The sequence below is a fragment of the Scyliorhinus canicula genome, chromosome 30, assembly GCF_902713615.1.
Source record: "Scyliorhinus canicula chromosome 30, sScyCan1.1, whole genome shotgun sequence".
In the NCBI taxonomy this organism is placed as follows: domain Eukaryota; kingdom Metazoa; phylum Chordata; class Chondrichthyes; order Carcharhiniformes; family Scyliorhinidae; genus Scyliorhinus; species Scyliorhinus canicula.
Window position 1 is genome coordinate 14,658,554 of NC_052175.1, and position 6,674 is coordinate 14,665,227.

General features: G+C 52.7%; 1 long non-coding RNA gene across 1 annotated transcript in view; it reads right to left on the reverse strand.

The window, feature by feature from the left end:
* Positions 1-2,482: 2,482 nt before the first annotated feature.
* Positions 2,483-6,674, reverse strand: part of LOC119958704 — an 18,111-nt gene continuing 13,919 nt past the window's right edge. Inside the window, exons 2-3 of the long non-coding RNA XR_005459067.1 lie at positions 6,371-6,480; positions 2,483-2,923 (exon numbers count right to left, since the gene is read on the reverse strand). This is a non-coding gene — a long non-coding RNA (uncharacterized LOC119958704). The remainder of the gene's footprint in view (positions 2,924-6,370; positions 6,481-6,674) is intronic.

Below are 6,674 nucleotides of genomic sequence, written 5' to 3' on the forward strand. Positions count from 1 at the left end.
AGGACAGCGCGCCGGCCCCGAGCCTGCGACGTGCCTCTGTGACGCCAGCACGCCGGCCCCGATCCTGCTACGTGCCTCTGTGACGCCAGCGCGCCGGCCGCCATCCAGCGTCGTGCCTCTGTGACGCCTGCGCGCCAGCCCGGATACTGCTACATGCCTGTGACGCCAGCGCGCCGGCCCCGCCCTCCTCTGCGTCCCCTGTGTATGGACCAGTCAGTCCCTGTGTGAGGACCAGTCAGTCCCTGTGTGAGGACCAGTCAGTCCCTGTGTGAGGACCAGTCAGTCCCTGTGTGAGGACCAGTCAGTCCCTGTGTGAGGACCAGTCAGTCCCTGTGTATGGACCAGTCAGTCCCTGTGTATGGACCAGTCAGTCCCTGTGTAGGGACCAGTCAGTCCCTGTGTAGGGACCAGTCAGTGCCTGTGTAGGGACCAGTCAGTCCCTGTGTAGGGACCAGTCAGTGCCCGTGTATGGACCAGTCGGTCCCTGTGTAGGGACCAGTCGGTCCCTGTGTGAGGACCAGTCGGTCCCTGTGTGAGGACCAGTCGGTCCCTGTGTGAGGACCAGTCAGTCCCTGTGTAGGGACCAGTCAGTCCCTGTGTGAGGACCAGTCCGTCCCCGTGTAGGGACCAGTCAGTCCCTGTGTGAGGACCAGTCAGTCCCTGTGTATGGACCAGTCAGTCCCTGTGTGAGGACCAGTCAGTCCCCGTGTGAGGACCAGTCAGTCCCCGTGTATGGACCAGTCAGTCCCCGTGTGAGGACCAGTCAGTCCCTGTGTGAGGACCAGTCAGTCCCTGTGTGAGGACCAGTCAGTCCCTGTGTAGGGACCAGTCAGTCCCTGTGTAGGGACCAGTCAGTCCCTGTGTATGGACCAGTCAGTCCCTGTGTGAGGACCAGTCAGTCCCTGTGTGAGGACCAGTCAGCCCCTGTGTATGGACCAGTCAGTCCCTGTGTAGGGACCAGTCAGTCCCTGTGTGAGGACCAGTCAGTCCCTGTGTATGGACCAGTCAGTCCCTGTGTAGGGACCAGTCAGTCCCTGTGTAGGGACCAGTCAGTCCCTGTGTATGGACCAGTCAGTCCCTGTGTAGGGACCAGTCAGTCCCTGTGTAGGGACCAGTCAGTCCCTGTGTAGGGACCAGTCAGTCCCTGTGTATGGACCAGTCAGTCCCTGTGTAGGGACCAGTCAGTCCCTGTGTATGGACCAGTCAGTCCCTGTGTGAGGACCAGTCAGTCCCTGTGTATGGACCAGTCAGTCCCTGTGTATGGACCAGTCAGTCCCTGTGTAGGGACCAGTCAGTCCCTGTGTGAGGACCAGTCAGTCCCTGTGTATGGACCAGTCAGTCCCTGTGTGAGGACCAGTCAGTCCCTGTGTATGGACCAGTCAGTCCCTGTGTATGGACCAGTCAGTCCCTGTGTATGGACCAGTCAGTCCCTGTGTATGGACCAGTCAGTCCCTGTGTATGGACCAGTCAGTCCCTGTGTATGGACCAGTCAGTCCCTGTGTATGGACCAGTCATCCCCTGTGTAGGGACCAGTCAGTCCCTGTGTATGGACCAGTCAGTCCCTGTGTATGGACCAGTCAGTCCCCGTGTGAGGACCAGTCAGTCCCTGTGTGAGGACCAGTCAGTCCCTGTGTATGGACCAGTCAGTCCCTGTGTATGGACCAGTCAGTCCCTGTGTATGGACCAGTCAGTCCCTGTGTATGGACCAGTCAGTCCCTGTGTATGGACCAGTCAGTCCCTGTGTATGGACCAGTCAGTCCCTGTGTATGGACCAGTCATCCCCTGTGTGAGGACCAGTCATCCCCTGTGTGAGGCCCAGTCACTGGTACAATTGAGGCTGTGCATGATTTAAACACAGTTTGCTGAACTTGGAGAGGGAAACTGAGAGAGGGCCTGATAACGATGGAGGTGGGAATTCCAGAGCAATGTCATTGAGGAACAGAGAAGGGAACGAGGTGCTGAGAAAGGCCCGAATACTGCGCCATCTTGGACAGAGGGAGAACATGCTGATCGAAACACAGCTCAAGGTCAAGTAGCACGCCAGGGTCGGAGGTCAAGTAGCACGCCAGGGTCGGAGGGCAAGCTCGGCAGAATCAGGGCCAAGTTTGTAAGATGGACGGGGACAACCGTCCCAATCCTCAGCAAGCTCTATTTCACTCCTGACAGTGCAGAAGGAGGCCATTCGGCCCATTGAGTCTGCACCGGCCCTTGGAAAGAGCGCCCCACCCTATCCCCAGAACCCCAACTCGCGGTCAATGAATCACGCGTTGAGGAATTAGCTGATCTCATCTCCGCCTTCCTGCATGCTCCCCATAACTGTCCCCCCCCCCCCAACTAATTCAACGTCTAGCAGTGCAGGAAGCAGGCAGACCATGGACAAAGTGACCGAACTGAGCAACAGGGATGTGGGGGTCAGGTACAGGAACCGGGAAGTACAGAGATAACACAGATTGGGATTTACAACAAAACAGACATGCTGGCAGTCGGATAGCAGGGTGTGGTTTATTTATACAGAAGCAATTACCCTGTGAAAATCGCATCGGCAAATGTAAGCGACTACCCCAGAGTAAACGTGCTTGGATGACTGATTTGCATCTCTCCAGGTCTGCAAGCCAGTGCCAGAATTAGCAAGCATCGGCCGATATGCAGCGCGACTAGTCAGAAACGGACCTCTCTCTCTCACACACACACGACCGTTTCAGCGACAGCTGGAGAATTGAGGGAGGGCTGGTCTTCCGACAGTACAGGGTTTCCGCGCCCACGGACGCAGGCAGGAGAGGTGACGAGCTCGTCGCCTACTCTTGGGAGGGGGAGGACGTCCCGCCCGACGTCATTTCCGCAGCAGTTTGAGCGTGGACACCGACGGCTGACTCATCTGCCTGCGGTGCTTCGTTAACTCCTGTGCGTTGCCCATCCAGAAATGCTGCAATCGTGAACAATAAAAAGAAAACTTGTGTATCCGCAAAGCCTCCAGCCCGCGATCAGTAACTTACAATGAAATAAAGTGCAGTGGACGCCGGAACATTGAACACTTTTCAGGAGGTGGTGGGGGGGGGGGGGATAGCTGTCCGTGAGGTGCATTAGGATGCTTGGAGGGTAGGAAAGGCAGTATGTGTCAACGCAAAGTCTGTTGGGCTCCGGGGATTTTCACGTCAAGGAATTTGAGTGAATTTTGAAACGCGTTTTAAGCAAGACATACCTGCCGAATGATTGACACTCTCTTCTCGTCAAGCATGAATTGCTGTTCCCGCCGGGGGGGGGGAGGGGGGGGGGGGGGAGAGAGAGACGATGACTATGTTTGTTTGTTTATTTTATTTAAATTTGATTTATTTCATTTTAATTTATGGTTAAGTTTATTTGTTGGGGGAGGGGGGGTGGGATACATGTGATGTTACGATTTGGGGGGGATGTGCGGGTGTTATGGGGCAGTTAGTTATATATTATTACTTGTTATATTTTTATATTTTCTGTAAAAAATTCCAATAAAAATTATTTAAAAAAACAAAAAGAATTGCTGTTCCCTTTACACTGGCATTCTTGCGGATTGTCCCATTAAAGTGTAGGGCTAAAAATCTTCAACAATTCTTTCAACAAATCCCCCCCCTCCCGCCGCCCCCATAAAACCACTGTTGCTTTTGAAGTGTGGTGTGTCAGGTCAGTCCACAGATTAAGTGAATGTTACAAATCCGCCTGGTAAAGCATCTTAGATTGCAATAGCTTGCCGTATTGTTGGCCAATCTTGAGTTTCAAACGACAGGTTATTTGATTTGAAGCCACAGGGCGGCACGGTGGCACAGTGGTCAGCACTGTTGCTTCACAGCTCCAGGGACCCGGGTTCGATTCCCGGCTGGGATCGCTGGCTGTGCGGAGTCTGCACGTCCTCCCCGTGTGTGCGTGGGTTTCCTCCGGGTGCTCCGGTTTCCTCCCACAAGTCCAAAGATGTGCGGGTCAGGTGGATTGGCCGTGTTAAATTGCCCTTAAGAGTCCAAAAACAGAGTCCCGTACCAGCCTCCCCGAACAGGTGCCGGAATGTGGCGACTAGGGGCTTTTCACAGTAACTTCATTTGAAGCCTACTTGTGACAATAAGCGATTTTTATTTCAAAAAAAAGGTTAGGTGGGGTTACTGGGAAAGGGTGGGGGGGGCACGGGCTTAATTAGGGTGCCCTTTCCAAGGGCCGGTGCAGACTCGATGGGCCGAATGGCTTCCTTCTGCGCTGTAAATTCTATGTAATTGGACAGGAAACTGACGGGATGCAAAATTTTCATGTGGAAAATCGTGGTGTTGGGCGGAAAATGGCCACAATGGACAGGCGATTTGCCATGTCCGGTCACACACACATTCTCCATCAACCAATGCAATTTAACATCCACCCTGACACTGCAAGCCAGCAGGGGTCAAATCCTCCCTCTCTGCCTGGAAGATTCAGCTTCTCTGTCGGCCTGCTGGAGGTGCTGTGGCGCAGTAGGAGGCTCCCCATCTCTGAGCCAGAGGCTTCGGGCTGGAGTCCCATTTCAGGACTCAGTAGCCACGGAAGGTGCCTTAATAAGCGGGCCGATTGAATCCGGCGGGAGAGTGGAGCTGAGAATCATCACATCAGATCAGTCACGATCTCATTGAATGGCGTAGCATCCTCGATGGGCCGGATGGCCACCTTCAAGCTGCGTGACAGGAGGGGACGCAAGACCACCTCGGGATTGATCAAAGCTGGTGACGTCATTGCAATGCAAGCCTACTTGTGACAATAAAGATTATTAAAAGGATACATCATCGGTGGCACTGCTGCCTCACAGATTCTATTCCAGCCTCGGGTGACTGTGCGGAGTCTGCACGTTTTTCCCGTGTCTGCCTGGGTGTCCTCCGGGTGCTCCGGTTTCCTCCCACAGTCCAAACTTTCTTTGAGAAGGTGACCAAACAGGTGGATGAGGGTAAAGCAGTTGATGTGGTGTACATGGATTTCAGTAAAGCGTTTGATAAGGTTCCCCACGGTAGGCTATTGCAGAAAATACGGAGGCATGGGTGATTTAGCAGTTTGGATCAGAAATTGGCTAGCTGGAAGAAGACAAAGCGTGGTGGTTGATGGGAAATGTTCAGCCTGGAGTCCAGTTACTAGTGGTGTACCACAAGGATCTGTTTTGGGGCCGCTGCTGTTTGTCATTTTTATAAATGACCTGGAGGAGGGCGTAGAAGGATGGGTGAGTAAATTTGCAGATGACACTAAAGTCGGTGGAGTTGTGGACAGTGCAGAAGGATGTTACAAGTTACAGAGGGACATAGATAAGCTATAGAGCTGGGCTGAGAGGTGGCAAATGGAGTTTAATGCAGAAAAGTGTAAGGTGATTCATTTTGGAAGGAATAACAGGAAGACAGAGTACTGGGCTAATGGTAAGATTCTTGGTAGTGTGGTTGAGCAGAGAGATCTCGGTGTCCATGTACATAGATCCCTGAAACTTGCCACCCAGGTTGAGAGGGTTGTTAAGAAGGCGTACGGTGTGTTAGCTTTTATTGGTAGAGGGATTGAGTTTCGGAGCCATGAGGTCATGTTGCAGTTGTACAAAACTCTGGTGCGGCCGCATTTGGAGTATTGCGTACAGTTCTGGTCGCCGCATTATAGGAAGGATGTGGAAGCTTTGGAAAGGGTGAAGAGGAGATTTACCAGGATGTTGCCTGGTATGGAGGGAAAATCTTATGAGGAAAGGCTGAGGGACTTGAGGCTGTTTTGTTAGAGAGAAGAAGGTTAAGAGGTGACTTAATTGAGGCATACAAGATGATCAGAGGATTAGATAGGGTGGACATTGAGAGCCTTTTTCCTCGGATGGTGATGGCTAGCATGAGGGGACATAGCTTTAAATTGAGGGGAGATAGATATAGGATAGATGTCAGAGGTAGGTTCTTTACTCAGAGAGTAGTAAGGGCGTGGAATTCCCTGCCTGCAACAGTAGTGGACTCGCCAACACTAAACGCATTCAAATGGTCATTGGATAGGCATATGGACGATAAGGGAATAGTGTAGATGGGCTTTTAAGAGGTTTCACAGGTCGGCGCAACATCGAGGGCCGAAGGGCCTGTACTGCGCTGTAATGTTCTATGTTCTAAACATGTGGTTAGGTGGACTGACCATGATAAATTGCTCCTTTGTATCCAAAGATGCGCAGGTTAGGGGGGGGTCACGGGAGTGGGCCGAGGTAGGGCGCTCTTTCGGCGCAGACTCGATGGGCCGAATGTCCTCTTTCTGTGCTGCACAAACTGTATTCTAATTTGAAGGCTGGTCTCGAGAGATCAATCAAAGTTGTACCGACGAACATCAAGCGCGGCGAGATATCTCTGGGTTACCACAGGCCGTCGGTGAAGCTGAGAAACCTGCCTCTTACCATTAACTTATTGACGCGGAGCAATGACGCCTGGTACTCAATGATCTTCCGCGTGTTCTCCTGAAACCTCTCCAGCTCCGTGGCCAACTCCTGTACCGCCTCGGCCAGCTCTGGAAGGAGAACACCGAGCAGTTAGCAAAGAACCACAAACCGGCCCCATTTTAACAGTGAGAGGGAGGTAGAGAGAGAGAGGGGGAATAGAGAGAGGAATAGAGAGAGAGAGAGAGGAATAGAGAGAGAGAGAAATAGAGAGAGAGGGAGGAATAGAGAGAGAGGGAGGAATAGAGAGAGAGAGAATAGAGAG